The sequence below is a fragment of the Acinonyx jubatus genome, chromosome F2 (assembly GCF_027475565.1).
Source record: "Acinonyx jubatus isolate Ajub_Pintada_27869175 chromosome F2, VMU_Ajub_asm_v1.0, whole genome shotgun sequence".
In the NCBI taxonomy this organism is placed as follows: domain Eukaryota; kingdom Metazoa; phylum Chordata; class Mammalia; order Carnivora; family Felidae; genus Acinonyx; species Acinonyx jubatus.
Genome location: NC_069394.1, coordinates 43,421,388 through 43,445,213, shown reverse-complemented (window position 1 = coordinate 43,445,213; position 23,826 = coordinate 43,421,388). Strand labels below are relative to the sequence as shown.

General features: G+C 39.5%; 1 long non-coding RNA gene across 1 annotated transcript in view; it reads right to left on the bottom strand.

Moving 5' to 3' along the window:
• LOC113600658 (uncharacterized) overlaps positions 1-23,826 on the bottom strand; it is a 155,003-nt gene that overhangs the window by 65,503 nt on the left and 65,674 nt on the right. Inside the window, exon 3 of the long non-coding RNA XR_003421764.2 lies at positions 8,757-8,912. This is a non-coding gene — a long non-coding RNA (uncharacterized LOC113600658). The remainder of the gene's footprint in view (positions 1-8,756; positions 8,913-23,826) is intronic.

Sequence of the window (23,826 nt, the reverse complement as noted above, 5' to 3'; positions counted from 1 at the left end):
TATTTTTACAAAGAGATCTGCACGAACAGATATGTGTTTTAGAAATACTATTCTGATAACAGTGGAATTGTCATGTTAGACTTTATATGTGAAGAAGTAAAGGACAATTCACAAATTAATAACTAATCGAATAAGTAACAATATATCTCATCAGGACATTATTAGAAATAAACAAAGAGGAGCCTGAGCAACACTTAGGTTGAATGACCAGGATTCACAACTGATTAAAGTGGGGCTGGCAGAACAGAGAAGCATCAAAAATGATTCTGAGCTCATTAGATTAGGAGGCTAGATGGGAAATAACATAAATGACAGAGATTGAAAGCTGACAAAAGGAACAGGTTTGTGGGAGCATACAGAGTTTAGTTTTGAACTCGTTGCATTTAAGGCACACGCAAGAAACCAGGTACATTTCCGGTAAGCAGTTGAGAATCCCAATCTAGAGCTCATGTATGAGGTAAACATCGAATATAGAGGTTTGGGAGTCATCCATGAGAAAGTGATGACTGAAGCCATGGTAATCGATGTGATGGTTGAAAGGGAGAGGGTGAAAGAAGAGGGAAAGAGGCCAAGAGTAACACGCGAGTTGAACTTATGTTTATTTATTTATTTTTAAAGTTTATTTATTTATTTTGAGAGAGAGTGAGCGAGGGAGGAGCAGAGACACAAGGTGAGAGAGAGTATCCCAAGCAGGCTCCACACTGTCAATGCAGAGCCTGAGGAGGGGCCCAAACCCATCGACTGTGAGATCATGACCTGAGCTGAAATCAAGAGTAGGTCCTTTAACCCACTGACACACCCAGGCGCCCCTGAACTTATATTTAAAAGGCAAGTAAGACAATGCAACTTGCAAAGGCGGTTGTTGTATGTGGCAGGAAATGTCCCAGTTCTTCCCTCCTACCTACAGCTGCGCTGCAGGCGATGTGGCTTCGTACCTCTCCCATCAAGAGGTGAAGTCTATTGCCCCTCATTTGAATCTTGATTGACCTTTGGACTTACTTTTGCAAACAGAGTGCAGCAGAAGTGATGGTTTGCCTGGTTTGCCTCTAGGAGGCACTGCATGAGTATATGTTCACTCTCAGAACCTTGAGCGGGCAAGTGTGCAAGTCCAGGCTGCCTTGTTGGAGGACGGGAGGCCTTCTGCAGCAGAGACAGGCCATTCTGGTTGAGGCCATCTTGGATAGGTCATCCCGCAGCCAAGCTGGAAGCTCACCACAGATACATGAGGGAGCCCAGCTGAGATCAGAGGTTCTGCCTAGCCAAACACTGCCCACATCACCTACTTATACAATTGTGAAATAAATGGCTGTCTTAAGCTAACTTTTGGGGGAGTTGTCATGCAGTATAACATAACGGATACAGAGCAGGTAAGCCAGGATAAGTTACAGTCGAGAGATAAAAACAAGAAGTACAAAAAGAGAGGGTGGTCAACAATGTGAACTACTCCAAATACATCAGGAGAAGAACTGAGCTCTGAGAAGAGTCATTTGGCAAAGAGCAAGATTCCACTGATCTCTGAAAGAGCAGTTTCAAGAAATGAGTTCAGGAGGGAGGAGAGACTGATGGCAGGACAAATGAAGATAGAGCAAAGGCTTCATGTTCAAAACCATTTAGAAAACGTTCCCAGCCCTGGGAGCTGGAGATTGGATGCAAGAAGTGCCACTTTTTCAACACGATGATCTTTAGTGTCTTCAACTATAAAATAAGGAAGTTGGACTTGATAATTGTGAAAACTGCTTCCTTTTCTTATACCCCACCATACTCGGGAGGCAGAAGGACCCGACAGTTATACACGCTGTGAGATCAAACAGGCACGAGTGCGATTCCAAATTCCTTTCCCTGGTATCTGTGTGTTCTTTGTAAAGATTCTGTGAGCAAAGTCTGCATTTTCGGATGTAAAATAATCATGATATTTGTCATATTGGTAGCGATGCCTGATCATTAGCATTTTAGGTGCCATTCACCTAAGTTCTGTAGAAAATGGGCTAGCAGAGTGCCTGGCACAGAGTACATGGTAGCAAATTCGTGAAAGCAATATCATCACCATCACCATCATCATCCTCATCCTCATCCTCATCACCACCACGACCACCACTACTAAAGCTTGAGCAAGTCCTTCTACACTGTGAATTCAGCGTGAGGGAAAAGTGCAAATCTCTACATGTTGATCACACGATCGTATTTCTGCATAGTACAATGAGTGATGTACATCATGATGACCCTGCTCGACTGATTCAATCATACATATTTGTATATAAATTCTGTTTTCTAAGGTAGAGAATTTTTTAAGCCTGAGGTTGAGCCACAAATTATACTTTTTGGGTTGGGTCGAAGGTGGAAGCCAATACAGTGCAGAAGGCAGACAAGCAGAGCTGTTCTTGATGTGGTGAGTGGAGATTAAAACCCCAACTGGACCCGCCCACCCTGACATCCTTGTTGCATGACAGAGGGTCTTCCAGAACTGCGGGTAGGCCCTTAGAAAATGAGGCAAAGCATGAGATTAATTTTTTTTTCAGAAAATGCACATCAAAAATATTTAAAATACAGTTTTGGTGCATTAAGAGGTAAATTAGCTGAGAAAAAAATCACTCATATAGAAAATTACAGTCTTCCCCAGTTCTAGATAAATAAGGTTTTACCCCTCTCCTTCAGTAAGAAATCATCTTAAATGTCATTTTTTTTTATAGAACAACTCTATTGACATTCACAGAAGTATGACTTTCATGGGAAAACCTCAAATAAAAGTCCTTTCTTTCCACCTCATAAACCACTTTCCCTGTGCCTAGTACATCCCCACCTAAGACGTATGCATTACCAGTCTCTTGAAACACATTGCCAGCTAATATCACAACATCTTCCCCCTCGTTACTAAGCTTTTAAACGTTTCCTTTTTTCCCCTATGAGCTCAAAACAAAATCTAATAAATGTTTGGTTCCAAGCAAAGAATAAAGAATTACATGGTAAACTAAAAGTTACAAATTAAAATGAAGCGTGATACCATTGTGGACAAAAAGGAAACTTTAATTGACAGATACGTAACCTCAGGGCTTTCAAAGAACTCCAGTCAGTCAGCATGACACATATATAAGTTTTATAAACATAATTTCTTTTTATTTTACTACCTAGGAGCACGAGGATATACTTTCTTGACTGTAATAATTGCTTGCAGTTAATTACAAATGAAACAGAAGTGCTGGTAATATTGGAGACTTGTACTCTGCATAAAACTGGAAATTACTGCTATTACTCTTGGTTGCTAGAGAATATTAGGTCATAGATGCTAATTAGCAGTTCATAGCCCTCCTACAGGGGGGAAATCTCATTACTGCGTGAAACTGTCTTGCTAGCCAAACGCACCACTCATGGCACTCTGACCATTTCTGTCTGAGCGATTAGAAGGTATAATAAAACTGAAGATTTGCTTTTGTGTGCGTGTGAGAAGGAAACCAAGCAGGCTAATCCACAGTCTTGTATTTGCTCACTCCTTCTAGAAAAACAGTTGTATCACATTTTGAGCCTCATAGTCAATGTGCAGGGACCGATTAAAAACAAGAAGACAAAAGTTTTAATCAACACAAGACAGAAACAATGTCTCCCAGTGAATACCTGTTCCGAAAACAAAGAAAATAGAGAACAAAAGTATATGTGGGATGGGAGGGAAATGAGAATGGTTCCAGGACCTTTCCAATGTGTAATTTATCTTACAGTCTCTCTCTCTCTCTCTCTCTCTCTCTCTCTCTCTCACACACACACACACACACACACACACAAAACTAACCCTAATAAAAGTTATACACACACACATAATCTTTTAAAGTTTTATATATATATACATATATACATGCCTATATATATATATATATATATAAATATATATATACACACACACACATGCCTATATATATGTATATATACATATATATACTCATTTTTATAGTCCTTTTTAATACAACCAGATCCCCAAACAAGAGACATTTCTTGGGCTTATACTGGCTTTTTTTTTTCTAAAGGGAAATTTTAATGCTGTTTTCTATTAAAATATTTCCATCTCCCTCAATACATATATATTTTTATTAAGCACATAATCATTTGGTGAAAGGGTGTATTCAGAGAAAGAGGAACATGTTAAAACTCCAATCTGAATTCAGTTATTTCCACTAAAGCAAACGAATTTAGATAATGCATAAATCCTTGCTGCTTAGTCAAATTAAGTTTTATATTGAAATATAAACTATACTTGTAGTGAAAAAAAGAATATTAAATTCTTTATATTTCTATTCTGGGACACATGTGCATGCACACATATAGACACATGAACAGTAGTGGTCTAGAAAATTCCTTAATGAGTGAGACAAGAAACCTAGGAATAAATCAGAGCCACAGAAATAGATGAGTTCTTTATGTTAAAGGAGGCATATTCATTTCTTCTGAGTGTAATGACATATACCACTATTAATTGGGCTTTTTTCTTTTCCCAGAAGTGGTACATCCATTTTCACCTGTGGCAGTAAAATTAATTAAAGGGGCAATAACTTGTAAAAATTGGAAGAGTAAATCTTCCTTCTCTGCATTGTATCAGAGGGTCCATGTGATACAAAACGCCTTTGCCCTCCTCCCGAGCTCTTGCCAAGCCTGAACATAGGCTAGCATCAGCTATAAATGAACTCCAAGTCCATTAGGCGAAGGAGAGAAAATTGGAACTTTAGCGAGAAACAGTAAGAACAGGAGGCTAACTTGGAAGGTGGGAGGTAGAAAAGAGCTAATAGTGTCCTGTTTTAATCTACACACTTCAAGAGGATTACCTCCTCTGCTTTCTCGAACTGATTCAGACCTACATCATGAGCAGTCTCAGTTCCAAATACTCTGACCCATAGCCCCCAAGGAAGCACTCCAACTTGTCAGACCATGTGCTACATTCTTACACTTGAACGTATGATACCATCGCCATGATACATGTGGTACCTCCTGGTAAAATAATGGAACATTGATCTTTCCTTTTGTTTTATTTCCTAAAAACACATGTTAATTGAGAAAAAAAAATCATCAGGAAGTTCAGTAAAGACAAAAATGCTTCAATTTCCACAACAGAAATAATGATGTAATGTCTTATAAACATTTTGATATCTGTCTGCCTCTATGCATCTATCTTTCTATCTAAAAACGACTATCCCAACACCTGATTTTATAGGGTAACTTACAGTTCACAGGCACTTTCAAATTTTGATCCTCACAATAATTTGGGGAGGAAGAACCCTATAAGATTGTGTGTCAGGGGTGTGTGTGCACGTATGTATGTGTGTATCTTATTTATCATCTTACTCGACCAATTGTCCCACCTGTTCTATCAAAAGCAAAGGTTAATTACATTTCTGTGGAGCTATGCAGAGGAAGGCTACCTTTTTCCCACTAAATTATAACAAGAGTAAATTAGAGGTTTCCAGAACTTTGCAGTTTTGATTGATGAATTCATTAATTCACCTTTTCAAAGTGAGGACTCACGTTTTAAATATTTTATGTACAATTTGCATGTTGGCATTTTTTAAGGGCTGTTTAAAAAAAATCAGACAGTACTCAAGAGAAAGGTCAAGCTGGTCACCTTGGAGGCCAGATGCCTTTATAATGCAGAGTAAGAGGCAGGGTTGTCTTCCCTGTCATTCTACCCCTGAAAAATATTCTGTCTTGGTATCTCCCATAGCCTCCTTATTTTATGACCTTAGAACAAGAACAAATATCTTTAATGAGATGTTAGAGTTTCATTTCCCACAGTGAAATTTTCTTCATGTCAGGCTAGATGTGGAGGCTATTCAACAGAGATTTGGCTCGTGGGTCACCCCGCGTATCAACATGAGCTAATACATGGTCATGGCATTGCCATTCTCCATGTGAAGCCTTTTCATCCAGGTCTTATGCACTTAAACATGATGTATAGGCCTCTCCCCACATTCCCAAGACAACAGGGCATATGCCTGTTAACTCTGCTTAGAACAGACAGAGTCTTTCAGTCCACTGAGCAAATTATTTCTGATTTAAAGACACATGCATTATCCAGATAGTTAAGGTAATATCAGAAAGCTGGATTCTATAAGCAATTGTTTTTTCTCTCATCAAAGCTTCCAGTGAAATATTACATTTCTTCCTGCCCCTCCCCCCAACACTCTTCAACTTATTGTGGCTACTCTTGAGAATTCTTGAAAAAATAAAGCAATCACAAAAGATTTGTTCAGTCTCCCTGCCCCCCCCATCCAGTTGATCATAATTAAGCTTGATTTTTTAAAAATAGAAGTAAAGAGAGATGGACAATCAATATGATTATGTAATAGTAAACAGTCATTTCTAAATGACTATGAAATGACTGTTTACTATTAATGAAGAGGAAATAGCAAAGTGACCGTTTAGTCTTCCATCGAAAATCATACGAGGTCAACATAGGTGGGTCTGCAGATACTTCTCTTGACATATTGCAGGATAAGTCACATAAAGCAGGCTTTCTTTCAAAACATCTTAACAATAAAAGAGGAGTCTTATTTTTAATGCCCCACCTGCTTAACGCAACCTCAACCCAAACTGGTTCACATGTGCAGAATATTAAGCAGGGCTCTAATATAATGACGGAAGGTTTTCAAGACATTGAAGGGAGAATTGTTAATGATACATGGAGTTTCATCCTTATTAAAGTCAGAGGCAATGTTTATGCCTCTCCCTCTTGGTGAGTCCATCCTATTGTGGCTTACAACAGCGTGTTCCTGGCCTCATTCTCAGTCCGTAATTTGTACTTGAAAAATATGTACGTGTTGAGCCAGATGCTCCCAGTGCCTAAGGTAACTCTGTGATAAATTAGGCACTTGAGAAAACAGGATTAACTCTTTTGCTAAGAGTTCTGCAGAGAGGGCCACTCCACTTTACATAAACGTAGCATCTGAAAATCTAGCTGTGTCCAAAAGGCAATTCGAATTTACCGTAGCTTTACATTCAGTGTGGCCCTTTTAATGCTTCCAAAAATGCTTTTACCAACAAAAACTTCTTTCCAAATAACTCTTCGGGAATTTCTCTACTGGGTAAAGCTACATACTTCTAAAATGAAGACTATTCTCTAGTGTCCTGGGGGTGGAGATAGAGAACAACTGTATTTCCCAAAAGAGCCCCGTCCTGTTTTTAATCCACGATGTTAATGTATATTCGCAGATGAGGCATCGGGAGGCTGATCACTGTCAGTGGAGTGTTGGGGGCAAAGTCTTACCTACCTCACCGAGAGGGCCCGTTTCATCTTAATTCAGAAAAATTAAATTAATGTGCTACTGAAAATGTTTCACTTCTATTTCTTCAAAGAGTGGAGGCATTCTTCTCTTTCATGTTCTGTCTTTGGATCAGATGACTGACTTGACAATATCGGCCTCACAGAGACCTAATCTAAGCTGTTTGTAATCTTCAGTGTGTTTGAATCACACTTTTAATACTCTAATTTTGGCAGGATACTTCAAGGGATTAAGAGGTTCAAAACAACAGTGAGCAAATCAGCAGTAATTACAACACAATGGCTGTTACAGCACAACAATATCACAGAGTGTCTTCAAAAGCATCCTAATTGCACACTTCATTTGGCTACACTTTTGCATCACGCTGAGTTTTTGAGCAGGGCCATCTTTAGCCCTGACCATTTAAAATACTCATGAAGCAATGTTCTTTCATGCTCCAGCAAACTCACAGCAAATTCTACTTCCCTCTACTTTTTTAACCTTCCAACGGAAACTTCTGTAACAGGTAGGTCAGCATAGGTGCAGCAAAAAACAAGCTCAACCCCTTGAGCTAAATTTTGTTGTTCCTTGAAAATGTTACAGGGGCAAACGTTGCAATTCGGCACTCTCTCTGGCAGAGTCAACCCATGGAGAAATCTTTATATCCTTAAGTTTGAACACTGAACTTTGACTTTACATCCTTCTTTTATGCTGGGGGCGGGGGGGGGGGGGAGACGTGGGTGAGAATGGAATCCTAAAAAGTATTTCCTGAGATGTTGAAGTTTTGGCAGATATATATATTTTTTCACTTCACAAAATCTTCCCACTTGGGCTTCCTTTCCTATTTCCCTGATCCACACCATCACCCTGCTTTTTCATTCATGTCAAGTTTTTATTTCTTATAGCACTTCTGTAGGCTAATAATCATGTGTTGTATTTATTCCCGTATGCTCCCTTTTTAACTTCGTCTAATTTGTCCTCCTTTTGTTGCCATGAACATCTGCCCCCTCACAGACTGTTGAATCCATTTAAAATAAGATAATCTGCCAAGTGCAAGTAAATATGTGCCACCACACACCCTCTGCAAAAAGAAATGCTTTTGCCTCATTTTTTCAACATTATGGCTACCACACAAACAGCTACACATTTTTTTTTATTTTTATTTTTTAGTTCAAGAGTGACAAGATAGTTCAAGGGTGAAAAGATCATTTGTTCTGGTAGTCACATTTGGCTTATCTTGAAGGTTCCCCACCCCCCGCCCAGCCCAGTTCAGCATAAAATGGAATGCTCTTTGGTGTGAGATATAAACCAAACTTACATGTTCCCCAAACTTAAGTATCAGTGCCCAATCCAAGATTTCCTACACGATTAAGGAATGAAATTTTAGCATGGTGTGTAAGACAGGTTACAAATTTAGTATGTATCTCAGTAAATATTTCTTACAGACATGATATAATGCATTTCTAAGTCAGAAGAAAATGCAAAATGAAAAGTGTTATTTAAAGAGCAGTGTTTCAGGAGTACCTGGGTGGTTCAGCTGGTTGAGCGTCCGACTCTTGACTCTGGCTCAGGTCATGATCCCAGGGTCCTGAGATCAAGCCACCTGTTGGGCTCTGCACTGATTGTGCTTGAGATTCTCTCTCTCCCTCTGGTCCTTTCCCCCGTTCGCTTTCTCTCTCTCTAAAGTGAAGGGGAATAAAAGTACAAAACAAAATTAAAAGCAGTGTTCCAAATAAAGGTTTATGGATTTAAATGGAAATAATGACCATCCATTTAAAACATTTTCAAGTGGTCTTTGGATTTGGATTTATTGATAGACAAAGCATGTCCAAAATTTCTCAAGGCTAAAAATGGGCCTTCGCATAAAAACACAGGACAAAATATAGGATACTACCTGAATCTTCCAAATTTAATCACAACAATAACATAACAATAACAGTGGCTTGTTGCTATGAGCAAATTTCTTTTTTTTTTTTCCATTTTTTTAAATGTTTATTCATCTTTGAGAGACAGAGAGAGACAGACCATGAGCGGGGAAGGGGCAGAGAGAGGGAGATGCAGAATCCAAAGCAGGCTCCAGGCTCCGAGCAGTCAGCACAGAGTCCGTCGCGGGGCTTGAACTCACTAACTACAAGATCATGACCTGAGCCCAAGTCGGACGCTCAACCGACTGAGCCACCCAAGCGCCCCCATGTGCAAATTTCTTAACCCATAGAAGCTTATGGTTCCCATCAACAAAATTTTGGTAGTAATACCTGAAGATGAAAGTGATCTAATGCACACGAACAGGCTATAAAACCATAGCAAGCTATACAAATACAAAGCATTATTATTATTCAACAATAAAAATTAATGTACATCAAAAATACTCATGAGGCTTATATTTTAATAACACTAACTCTATTATAATACTGATTCCTTTTAAAGACATGGCTTGGACATGTTATAGAGATCTCATTTTATTTGATAACATTGCCCTTTCACAACATTGTAAAATGTTTTATTCACTTGAATTACTTTCCGAATTGTTATGTATCTATTAAAAGAAGGTGTTTCTGAAACATATATATGCACATATCTCCCAAGGTTCCATACATTTAAAATGGGCTTTGAAACCTGTGACAACATTCACAATTTTGGTTTTGTAGCTACAATTCCTGTCATTCTAAGTGGTAATATAAATTATTTCTTCTTACTTTTTGTCTGACTAATAATTCTGGATACCAGAAACAAAAACTATAGCCAGTTATCATTATTTGCTGTAGTTGTATGTTCTACAAAGTCACTGGAAACACAGAATTAGCAAGCACTGAATCATCTCTGAGAGGATAAGACTCCTGCAAACCTCCGATCACATTTCCATAAACCAATGAATGCATACTCTTGTTTGATATGTGTTTCTCTTTAAAGACACCGTATTTAATATATATTGTTGATTCATTAACCCATGCTTGAACCAAGCTTATCTAAGAGACATATTTTCTTCTTAAGGCACAACACCAATCTTCTTGTGCTTAACAGTAATAGACAACACTTCACTATGCTTGAGGGATATTTTAAATAGCAAAATCACCAACAAAAACAACAACAAAAAACCACAAAGAAATCTGGTACTCAATAGGCTGCAAAAAGGACATTTGTATACAGTATGATGGTTGAAATAGGAAAATAGAATGTTGTCTGTTCTGTCTTGGCTGGGCACGTGTACAATGGGTGATTCAAAGTTTTCACTGCTCAGCACATACCTGTGAATGACCTCAAAAGTATCATAAGTATTGATTTGGGGGTTACAAGGAAAGTTTAGCAAGTAGGTCAATTTACAAACATGGAATAATGAAGATTGACTGTATCTTGTAAGGAGTGCACAGAAATCTGAGGTTGGACTAAGTTAGTGAATCGTTGGTCCAGTTTCCCTTGTGTGAGTCTTCTCTTCAGTAAAAATATCTGATATTTTTGAAGCAGAGCTGGAAAGCCACTAATCACTGCTTAAGCTTTCATTTTTTTCCCCCTTAACTCTTCCATTAAAAAAAAAAAAAGCAATTCTGCAAATGTGTTTGCTTACAAATTCTTTGTGTGGAACAGCTTAAATGATTATTTTGGGGGCATAATTTAGGACACGTGGGAGTAAATTTGTGTAAACAAACTCCTTTTGATCTCTTTCCCTCACCCCCAATTCTCCACAGCAAGGGTACTTTATCATTTATAGTTCAAAAAAAACTGGAGTATTTCAGTCAGATGGGACTAACCTGAGAAAGGTTTGCATTACCAGTTCAGCCACTGCCACGACCTTTTGGAATAAAGATGAATCTGACCCACTCTGGCTTTCATGCTGGTAAACTATTGTCATTACCATGGAAAAGTTCAATTTGTCACCCTGTGGGTTATGTTTCTTTTATTCTTGTAGCATCTCCACTGAGAAAAAGTCTGGGCTCAATACGTATCCAAAGGTGAAGTCCAAGCCACTGTTGCCCTTGGAGTGCCCTGGCCATTTCATCCACTTCATCTCCAGCAGCCAGGGCAGTGAGAGAAGAGGACTAAATTCATGCAAGAAGGGAACCAAATCTTGCTGCAACCCATGACAGATCCTGTTTTCTAAAAAGCCCATTAGAACCATCACCTTTTAAGCCTGTTCTTAAGATTGCACTTTAGGGGCGCCTGGGTGGCTCAGTCAGTTAAGCGTCTGACTTCGGCTCAGGTCATGATCTCACGGCTCGTGAGTTCGAGCCCCGTGTCGGGCTCTGTGCTGACAGCTCAGAGCCTGGAGCCTGTTTCAGATTCTGTGTCTCCCTCTCTCTCTCTGACCCTCCCCCATTCATCCTCTGTCTCTCTCTGCCTCAAAAGTAAATAAACATTAAAAAAAAAAAGATTGCACTTTAGTATATTATGAATTGATCTTTCAAGTTCTGGAAACATTCCACCGCATGATTATTCTCTGGAGGATATCATTTTTATATATATTTATATTTCAATATATTAAATATAAATGTATATTATAATACAGAATCTATATTACAGATTAAATATATTTAAATATATCAAATATGAATGTAAATGTTACATATTTTATATATATTTATATTTAAGTATATAGAATCAGGAAAATGACATTTAAGTTGGGGGTCTGTATGAACTGATGAGGTTGGGCAAGTCAATCTCCTGAGCTTTATTTTCCTCATCTGTTAAATACAGACAGTAAGAGTCACTTCAAAGAGGAAACATGAGAGTCTAATGAGATAGGAAATGTAAAAGTGTTTTGTAAACAATCGAAGGCTATAGGAAGAGGATCTTGCCTAGATCATAAGCCAATGTAAATACAGTGACTACACAGTAATATCACTATTTCTAAAATAAGCTCTTTAAGCACTGTAAAACCAGCAGCTTCTTCTGAGCCATAACTAATGATTTTGCTATTTTTGTTCTGTATCAGAAAAGAAATGTGATACACTGATGAGTTCCAGAAAGCAACAGTAGAACCCTTGAGTCTGAGATTTTGTAGAAAGCTCCCTGTCAGAGAGGAACAAATCACCCCGTCCATGCATAGCCTTCCATTTCTAGGACAAACACCTTGGAAATGTGCTTCAAGGTCCTCAGAGCAGAAAGACTTGGGCATCACACGGTTTGTGTGAGGTTTGGGGATTGAACTGATAGCCACACCCTCAGAAGTGTGAGTGCAAGTGTACGCGTAATTCAATTACACAGCATGTAAACAATCAAGAGCGGAAGGAAATGCTGCTTTGGCTTACTTCCAGAGTTACTCATGTGATTAATACAGAGCAAAGTGACCAAGTAATTACCAATCTTGCCCAATTTTTAAGTTAGGTTTCTATTTTAATTGAGAAATCTGGTTTGAGACCGTTTGTTTTGGATTTGTGTTTTTCTAGATGGATCGTTTTACTTTATTCTGCAGAGCCCGACGTTCTGACATCTAACATTTAAGACTTTTCACCAACCACACTTTACAAGTGAAATCTCAGAACAGTCAAGTCAAATGAAGACTTTCACTTCTCACAAATTCCTTTTTAGCAATCATTCCCCCCATGGCATTCACTCAAGTCCACCCTCCACATACCAACTTTAAAATTTGATCAATACGTGCTTGCATAGGACTGTTTTTGTTTGTTTGTTTGGTTTGGTTTTTATGAGTGATGCTTAAGTCAATTTAGCTTGTAAGCTTAAAGTGGACTTTGTCTGTATTATGTTTGATACATTGTGGCTTATTCAATAAACGCATAACAGCAACCAAAGAATTGGACCAATTGACGCCTCGGTTTTATGGATTTGACGGATGACTGGTACTTTAAAAAATCATTTAAAAGTAGAGTAAATAAAGCATGAAGTATTTGAATTAACTATCTTGAACATCCTAGGACTTCACATGTTACTATAACCAACACGCAGTGAAAGAGTCAGGCCATCTATCTACATAAAGACAGACAGACCTCGAAGGTGTGGTGATTCAGAGGCTTGTCTGCAGTAACCCTTACTTTAGGTACTGTTGAGGGAGCTGTCTGGGTGAGAAATGGCTTATTTTAACACTCAGTTTGAATGAAGGTAGTGTCGCTTTTGTGTTATTTTGCCTAGAGAGCTACCTTAAAATCCTATCAGTTTTACCACCTTTGAATTTCATGTCCCAATGGGTAGACACAGCCCAGACCCATAAATGTCACCATCATTGTTTGATGACTAGGTTCTTCATGCTCCGCTGATCATCTACAAGGACAGTAATCCCTTCTGGGGAGAAAATCGAGTTTCCTCTGTAGAAGCAAGATTTCATGCATGCAAGAGGTCTCACAAAACTCTTTAATATTCAAGGAAGAGACCTGGTTGATTCCAAAAATCACTTTTTGTCCTTCCTTAATTTGGTGACATGCTTCAATCACAATTTGTAAAGTCAAAAGAGATTGTGGAAGATCCCTTGACAATAGCAACGTGCCTGAGCATATCTGTCCCAAGGTTCACTAAAAATGACCTGTTTTCAATCCATTGCAAAGGCCCTATGGCCTTTATAGATGTTCTGGCTCTCCACCTGATGACTAAGACAAGCAGCTGGCTTAACAGGATGTGAATGAGGTCACTGTGGGATTTGTGGCTTTTGTTCTTTTCTTTGGCAAACCGTCAGGTTCAATAGCAGAAGGCAAAAATCAGTATTAACACTCTATCAAAACCTGAGTCACCACCCCTTTATGTATTAGACTTATTTTCCTTTTATAATTCAGAGAATGCACTAACAAAAAAATTAAGAGAGACGATTTTGTGAGAGAAATGATATGCATGTTCCAAAACAGTTATCAGCACTTTAAATCCAGACATCTTATTTGTCAAATCCAAGACTTGAGGCTTAAGTTTCAACTTTGACGTATTAAAAGTAGTTAATAACATCATTTTATTAGTTAAAATAACATATCAAATAACCATCAGCAAATCTTCCTGAGCATAGACTCTGTGCACAGTGCTATATTGAGGGCCTCAGAAGATACAAAGACACTTAAGACACACTCTCAATGAGTTGACGATATCATTAGGGAAATAACATCTACTCAGGAGAAAAAATTGAGTGACTATTCAAGAAAGAAATAACAGCACATAGGATGATGAAAATATTTGTTTTTGGAAAATAAGGTTAGAAAATTTAAAATTTTAAAGTAAGACTCTCTTGGGGCACCTGAGTGGCTCAGTGGGTTAAGCGTCAGACTTTGGCTCAGGTCATGATCTCGCAGTCTGTGGGTTCAAGCCCCTGTCCGGGTCTGTGCTGACAGCTCAGAGGCTGGAACCTATTTCAGATTCTGTTTCTCCCTCTCTCTCTGTCCCTCCCCCACTCTCTCTCTCTCTCAAATAAAGAAACATTAAAAAAAAATTTAAATAAGTCTTTTGTACTAGCAACTGCATGAAGGGAGGGAGAGAAGGCCGATGTAGGAGCTAAGTTCAAGATAAGTTCTCAGCTCTTTACAATTTCAAAATTATAGGGCCGCCTGGATGCCTCAGTCGGTTAAGCATCCAACTCTTCATTTTGGCTCAGGTCATGACGTCACGGTTGTGGCTCGAGCCTGGTGTCAAGCTCTGCTTGGAATTCTCTCTCTCCCTCTCTCTCTCTGCCCCACTCCCCTGCTCTCTCTTTCAAAATAAAAAAATAAACATTAAAAAACATTTCAAAATTATACACCTTATTTTATTGTCCAATCCAACCTAAAATCTTTTTTGGAGAATTGTTTTGTGGTCAGTGTTAAGAGTGGGATGTTTAGAGGAGGATATTTCTGACTCTTAGGGAGGGGGTAGGAGCTTCCCGTATTCATAGGGCTCTTTGTGGAGGAAATAGCCCAAGGGCCCACAGAATTACCTTTTGTCTAAAAGGTTTATTAGGCTTCCACTGGAAAAGGGTAACATTAACATAAACACATTTAGTTTCTAACTCTGAGGATTTTCTTATTGTTATCTATCAGAAAAAAAAGGTTACAGATTTATGTTAAAAATCTATTGCTACAGATTTATGTTAAAAATCTATCGCAACTTAAATGTGGTCCTTGCCCTCCAGGTCATCCTTGTCTGTTTATTCCTTTGACACTTAAAATTCAACAAGTACAAGCTTAACTTAAGGACATTTCCTCTCTGCCCTTGCTTGTCCCATAGCCAGAAGGGCACCACTAAAAATCCAGCCCTTTCCCTCACCACGCACAAGCAGTCGGCACAGTCTTCAGGCTTCCATCCCAAGTGTCTCCATCCCTTATGTCATGTTCATGGCTTCTAGGCTGTCCTGGTGTTCTGAACATCCGCCACACTGCCATTAGAGTTGTATTTCTAAAATGCAACATGAAAATATCGCTACTCTCCTTAAAATTGTCTGATAATCTTGTGAGGCCAAAAAGATAAAGTCCAACGTGTTTAGCATGATGGTAAAAGGTCACTGGCTGTCTGGCCCCTCTTTACCTCTCAGCCTCTTCTCCCTTCATCGTCTTTATCCACCTCGCTTCTGGTGTCTGGTCGGTGTCCATAATGTTATTTCTACTCATCCTTTAGGACACGGCTCAAACGGTCACCTCCTCCTGACCACTGTTTTGCCCAGTAGGAGTCAGCTGTTTCTTTTTCTGCCCTCCATCATAAAACGCAAACCATGTTATTGGAATGTATTGTGCTCTCTAGATTGTGTGCTCTTCAAGAGCAGAGGCCATGAAGATCATTCATCTTTGACTATCCATCATCTGGTAGTACTCAATAAATTTGGAGTGGATGACTGAATGAATTTTTTGACTGTTTTTCTTACATCGAATGTGAGGTGCTCAGTCATAAGCTATATGTTATTTATCTTCGTGTTCAAGGTGCAGCTTCTAAGAGAGCACAACACTTGCTAAATATTGAATGTTGGAGAAATAAATTAAAAGTTGTTTGTCTACCTGAAGACTGACTGACTAAATTTATAGAATAATAACTGGTCATAATATTACCCCCTGGGACAGTAAGATTTTTAATTACTTTTAGTATATTTTGTCTCCTAGTATAATTAATTGTGTAATTTAGTTGCAAAGATGTTAAAAAACTATTTTTAAAACTCTATGTTTATAAACTAAAGTTTTGAGAACTGTTACTAAAAAATAGTGATTTAAATCACTTTCGTCATGGAAGATAAGTGTAGTGAGTTGTGGGATTAGCATCAACAAGATGGCAACATAGGAACTTCTAGTGCTCATCCTCTCCCAGAAACACCAATTTGAGCAGCTATCTGCACACAAAAATATCTTCACAAGAACTCAGCATTCTATGTGAGGGGCTATAGCACTTGGATGAAGCACAGAAATTAGAAAAGATGCATTGAGGTGCATAGGAAAACAATTTCAAGTTACCCCCTTCATTCCAAGCAGGGGTGGCCCAGTATGAAGGGAGACACCCACCCCACATGAAAAGGAGAGTGAAGTGAGCTCCCAACTTCACCATGGACCCCACCACCAGGCCCATACCATCACCGAGTGGCTCCTGTGAACCCAAGCTCCCACTTGCCCCAGCACCAGACCAGCCTCCAAAGACACAGATACGAGACCCTTGCCAGTGGTGCCTTAGCCTCTTGTGCCCTCCCAGAACCAGGATTCCTTCCGGTCACCGTGGACTCAATCCCCAGGCCTGCCCACCTACTGATCAGACACTTCAACCCAAATCAAGAAATAGAATTTTGTCAGCATCCCAGCATCTTATGAACCTTCCCAAGTACTACCTTGAACTCCCAAGCTAACTGCTCTGTTGAGTTCTAACATTATAGCTTAGTTTTGTCTGTTTATAGCATTTATGTAAATGGAATTTTTGAGTGCTCATTTTTGAGTCTTGCCTTTCAGTGCCATGTTTCTAAGATTAATCCGTTTTATTACATGTGATTGTGATTCATTTCCTTTTGTTGCTGTATAGAATTCCATGGTATATGAATACACACACATATACATACATACATATACGTGTATGTATGTATACATGAATTTATTTCAATTCTACTGTTGATAAATATTTGGATTGTGTTGAGTTTCAGTCATGCACATTTCTCATTGGATTTATTTCTACTGATAGCATTTTTGAGGGTAGTTCATTTTTTCTTAAATTTTGTATTACAAATAATTTTGTTAATGTATAAGAATACAACTTTACTTCTAAGCTGACTCATGTTGGAAGACCTTTGCTACACGAGCCTGTCCACAGGGCTGCCTCACAAGATGGCTTCTGATTTCCCTAGAAGTGGGCAACCAGAGAGAAAGTAAGAGAGGGAGAGAGACCCTGTGCCTAAGAAAGAGTTTCCAAGGTAGAAACCATAGTCTTTTTAATTGGAAAGCAACATCTGAATTAAAAAAAGAAAGAAAGAAATTGATTTTAAAATTGCTCTTACATTCAGCGATTTTGCTAACCTCATCTATTATTCCCACAATTTATCTCTAGGTTGTTTGGATTTTGACATATATATTCTTATACCATCTATCGATAATAATGGTTTTCTTTCTTTCTTTCCAAACCTTATACTTTTTATTTTCTAGTCATATTTAACTAGTCAGGATCTCCTGTTTAATATTGTTTATCCTATTTACATTAATGCAATTACTAATACATTTTTGTCTAAATCAATTATCTATTTGCTTTTTCTTTGTCCTGCCTGCTTTTCTTCTCTCCCCCAGCCCCCCACCCCCGCCTTCTTTTGGAATTATTTGCTATATTTAACAATTATTCCAGTTCAACCTATTTTGCTATATCTTATTTTATTTATTATTTTATTGTGGTAAGAACACTTAATATGAGATGTACCCCCTTAACTAATTTTTAAATGCACAATACACACTACACAATTTTTAAGTCTACAATGTTGTACAGCTGATTTGTGCTTTGATTAGTAACTGCCCATTTTCCTTGCCCCCCCAGATCCTGGGAACCATTATTCCATTCTTTGATTCAATGAATTGACTATTTTAGTTGGTGGGAATGCAAAATGGTGTAGGTGTTTTCCATAGTATCTACACTATTCAGCCTTAAAAAGAAGGAAATTTAACAATATACAGCAACATAGATGAATCTTGATGTTATTATGCTAAGTGATATAAGCCAGTAACAGAAAGACAAAAACTGCATAATTCAACTTATATTCAACTTATAATTCACTTTGATTAACTTCCTATTCTTTTTCTGTTTATCCTAGAGCTGACCATGTGCACTGTAGATTAATTCAAGCTGTGGAATAAAGTACTCATTTTAACTCTGCCAACATGAGGACCTTAGAGCACTTGAACACCACTGACCATTGTTTTTCTGTATCTAACTTCGCTGCCTATTTGAAACTCCTTGAGACATTATTAATACTGTTTATTAAAATTGGCATCAATTTAGATTTGCCCATATATCTACTTTCTGTTGTGGGTGATGTTTTGCTGCTTAAGTCCTCCTGAATCTGTACCTTTTCACCTGGGATTGCTTTCCTTCTGCCTGAAAAACACTTGTTAGTATTTTAGTTCGGGTCTGGTTGTGATGAATTTGTTTTTATTATTATTACTTTCTACATTTTAGCCTTTATTTTACCTTTATTCTTAGAGGAGTTTTCACTGGCTCTGAAATACCAGGTTGGCAATTACTTGTTTTCTTTTCTTTAAAGATGTTAATGTATTTTCATCGGATTTCCATTGGTTTTGGTTTGTTTGTTTTTTCCAGAAGATAGTTGTCAGTCTAAATCTTTCTTCTTTTCTTTTTTCCCCCTACCCTGTTTTTCAGACATTTTGTTCTCCTGTTGAGTTTTAGCAGTTTTATTTCGATGCATCTGGGTGCAATTTTATTTTTTTTTTAATTTTCATTGGGGTTTATGATTTCCCTTGAGTATGGAACTTGACGTTTTCTTCAGGAAAACACTCTCCTATTCTCATTTTTCATTTCTCATTTTTCTCATTTTTTCTCATATTTTCTTCTGATCTACATTATGATTGACTTGCTGATTCTTCAATTGTGTCTAATAGGCTGTTACCCCAATCGAGTTCCTGATTTCTATGTAGTTTTTTAAAAGATAGTTTCCAGATTTCTAGTTAACTTTTCACTAATATCTGTTATCTCCTAAAATATATCAAACATAGTTATTCTGAAGTCTGTATCTGTAGTTCAGAGTGTTTGTTTCTATGGTCCATTTTCCCTTCATGTTTTCTTGTCTCTTCATGTGCCTGATTATTTTTGATTGCTTGCTGAACATCGTACATGCAAAATTACAGGATAAAGTTAGCTCTGTACGATGTTACCTTCCCTTAGAGATGATTTATGATGATTTTTTGCAGGAAACTATGCACACTAGCAATACAGGCACATCTTAGTCTATTTTAAAAAAAAATTTTAATGTTTATTTATTTTTGAGAGAGAGAGAGAGAGAGAGAGAGAGTAGGGAAGGGCAGGGAGAGAGAGGGAGACACAGAATCCGAAGCAGGCTCTAGGCTCTGAGCTGTCAGCACAGAGCCTGACGCGGGGCTCCAACTCCCAAACCTTGAGATCATGACCTGAGCTGAAGTCAGATGCTTAACCAACTGAGCCACCCAGGCGCCCCCATATCTTAGTCTATTTTTAAGAATTCTGCTAATTTAGGGGCACCTGGGGGCTAAGTCAGTTAAGCATTGAACTTCAACTGAGGTCATGATCTCACGGTTCCGGTTCGTGAGTTTGAGCCCCACATCAGGCTCCCTACTGTCAGCGTGGAGCTCAGTTTGGATCCTCTGTCCCCTCTCTCTGTCCTCTCTTTCTCCCCTGCTCTTTCTCTCTTCTCTCTCTCTCTCTCAAAAATAAATAAACATTAAAAAAAAGAATTTTTGTAATTTAGATCTGAACTTCAATCCGTTTGAGATACTGCATGCTTCTGGTTCACCCTTACTCCTAGAATCCTTACTCTAGACATCTTTGGGATTTTTATTTGAAATACTGGTGTTTTACCAGCACCACCAGCAGCTCCTTTATTCTAGCTTTTGCCCCCTTCACTCCATACAACCGTCTATGAGCATCGAGTCTCCTTGGCTACTGAGCCATCTATTTTGGAACTGATGGAGGAAAAGTGGCCGCAAACGTTGCATTCTTCCCTTTGAGTGTCTGTCTTCTTCAAAATCTTGGCTCTGTAATTCAACCATGCTCATTGTCCTCAACAGGAAGCTGTGCAGATTACCTAATACTTCATTACTGAAAGTGGGTATCAGGAAGCCCTCCTTAAACGCCATCACACTTACCTTTTCAACAATTATGCCAGAGTGCAAACATCCAAATAAATATTTCCCTGTCAAATCACCTTTGAGAGCTAACCACATATTCTAGAATTTTACCAGAGTGCAAAGCATTTCGAGAACTCTTTTGAGATCACTGTTTTTTTTTGTTTTTTTGTTTTTTTTGCAAATTAGCCAAGTTAATTTTGGTTAAAAAGTTTAATTTTGTTGCTTCTAGAGTTAAACAGTCCCTTTCCCCACAAATGCAACACTTTGATCATATACTTAATTATTACACATACGTTTATAACTTTTGGCTATTTAGAAACTAATCATATCCATAGTATATACATGGAGAGTGACAACTCTTGAGTATTTAATACAATATCCCACAGTTTCTGCAGGCCCTTCTGAGGAAAAGTCCCGAACATTATTTGAAAAATGGCAATTTTACCGGGGTGTGTGCAAAGCCTCCCCAATTGTGACTTTGCAAAGAACGTTAATATTCGGACATGTCAGTGTTCTTGTGTTTTGAAAGACAATTAAACCCTTGCTGTCACAGTGGTCAATTTTAGAAAATTAAAAAAAACAAAAAAACAAAAAACCTTGCTGTTCTTTCGCCTTTGAACAAATAATGTAGAACGCAATCAACACCAGTGGCATTTCCATTTACTAACACCTTTGTTACTAAAATATTTCAATTGTCTTTGAAATGCAGCGAATGCCCTTCCCCCTTGGGCACTGTCAATTTTGTTCCATGTTCAACATAGTGCCTTGGGGTCGAGAAAGTTCTTCATCCATAAGGCTGCAGATTGCGGCAGACATATGGCCGTGCACAGGAGAGCATCTCTCACATTTGGAGAAAGAGGCTTTCTTGCCTATTACCAGTAAGGGCCTTGGTGCCCCTCTGCATTAGCATTCAGCCCTGTTTGGATCTCTTCCCTGATCTGCCTCACATGGGTTGATTAACTTTGATTAAAGCTAAGTCTGGTCAAGTTCTAAGTAACATGGAAAATGTTCGTAGGCCTCCATAGTTTCTTAATCTCCTTATTACAGCTTCCTGGAAGGGAGTCTACTTTGTTTCTGGATCATCAACAGTTCCATTTGGAACCCTCCACAGTTCCAGGAGAGAGCGCACACAGGATAATCCCCCATCACCGTACGCATTACTGAACCCTCGGCCTGCACCCTGGCTGTGTGGTGAGGCCCGAGGCAGATGTTCCTGGGCAAAAGCATTATTAGCGGGGCAGCTGTGCACACAGAAGGCAGTTTAAATTTCCACTGTTTCCTCCACAGCCCCTTTTGGATTCTAAGCTCCAATTTTCCCCATCCCAGAGCCCTTTGAAAATTTTAGAGTTAATTTTTAAAAATTGAATTTAGGGGCCTTGCGAGATTCACCAACGCAGGTGCTAAAAGACAACCAACTCTACTGTGGCTGAGATATTTTTAGGGCTGTAATATAGCTGGAGAAAAAAAAAATAATAAGGATTTCCCCCTTCCTGAGAGAAAGCTTAACCCTTTTCGGAGGGGAAATGCCTGCTTCCTTTCTGGGACCTGGTTGCCCAAGGCTATCTGGGGAGAGAAAAGGTTATTTCAAGTACTTGGATACTTCTACACCTGTACTTCCCAAGAAAATAAAACACTTCTTCAAAATCTTGACAGCCTACAAGCCGGCAGATGTTCCTGTGTGGCCCTAACTGAAAATGCCTTATCTAAGTGAATTTTCATTTTCAGCTTGAATTACCTGGTCTCTCTGGCTACAGTGATCAGATTAACTGAATCGTTGCCAAATCTACGCTTGAGCGTGTGGTCTTTTTTTTTTTTTTCTTCTTTTTCTTCTTGGACATATTTTTAAGCTTAAACAAAGAATTATAAGCATGTCCAAGGAATACAACCGGAGAGACACCATTTTCACAGACGCGTCTTGTGATCCCCAAAGCCTGTGATGAGCCTGAGGTCCTGAGGCCAAAGAGATCCACTCCCCGCATTAGAGAAAACGTTTCTCGCACGGAAGGGAGGAAGAGAAGTACACGAGTAGAATCGCCTCCACGGTACGAGTCAAAACTATCGACGCACGTACGCTTTTAAAGGGTACAAGCAGTGTGCGGGAGCATTTGTGAAGAGGTCAGTACTACATTCGCAAAATACAGCAGGGGGAAGGTGACAAGGGCTTCCTGTCCTACCACAGCTGTTCCAAAGGGGCAGGGGCAGGCAAAGGAGGGCCGGCAGCTTCTCCGGCTTCGCTCCACCCTCCTCATTCAGGCTGCATGTTACCTTGACTGTTGACGGCTGCTTTTCTTTCACGGTGGCCATTTTCACGGGTTTTCATGCGTACGTGAAGGTCACCAGGGTTAAAGAGCTCTGCAATTGTCAGGTTGGGTTCACTGCTCCAACAACCACCCCCTCCCTCGACGGCTTTACACAATACAAGTTGATTTCTTGCTCACGTCACGGTCCAGCGGGACATTTCGACCCCGGCTCCTTCTATTCAAAGCCTTGGAGACCCCAACACCGTCCCCACAGGCAGGAGGCAGAGTGCGGAGGGTTGGGCGGGAGATTTTATTGGCCAGGGCTGGAAACGGTGCACATGACTTCTGCCTACATGACACTGGCCAAGATTTAATCCCACAGCTGCTCCTAGCCTCGAGAGAGGCTGGGTCGTGTGGTCTCGCTGGGTGCCCAGAAGGCAAAGGCAAACAGTTGGTGACTAACTAGGCAGATCCTGCTATAAGCCAACACACACACACACACACACACACACGAAACAAACAAACAACAAAACAAAACAAAACCCAGAAACAAAACAACCAGGGGTGGGGGGACGGGGGGGACCTGTTCCTCACTGCACAAAACTATTAACAGGAACTTTTGCACACGATCCCTCTCCTCAACTCTTTCCAAAAGGTCTCGGGAAGGGCAGCTATTTGTTTCAGAAGGAGACTCAGAGATTCCTGAGACTGAAGGCATGTGGCCCACAACGGGCCCATGGGCCACGTCTGTGGGGTCCAGCGGAGGAGGAGGGATCAAACGGGTGTGCCTTTAGTCCTTGACACTCTAACGTTAGGAGGTGACTCTACGAGCCCCAAAATAAAGCAAGCTGTGCTTTTTGTAAGTGAAAAGTCTCATTACATTTGAGGTGAGTCAGGAAAGGAAGCGAGGGGAAAAGTGTCTATTTCCGGGCTCTGGGCACAGCTGAGGCGCCCGAGCCGCGTGCCAGAGACACGCAGCTGCAGGGGCGCCGCGCGGCCGTCCACCCACCTGCAGGCGGAGCCGCGCGCGGAGTTCTCCCCGAGCTGCTGGTCCTCGCTTCCGCACGTCTTCGGAAGCAGAACCAAATACGACAGCGCTGCCTGAAGTGTTAAGTAGCCCTTCTACGATTCCGATAAATAAAATATTCCAGGCAAGAAAAGCACTCATCTACATAA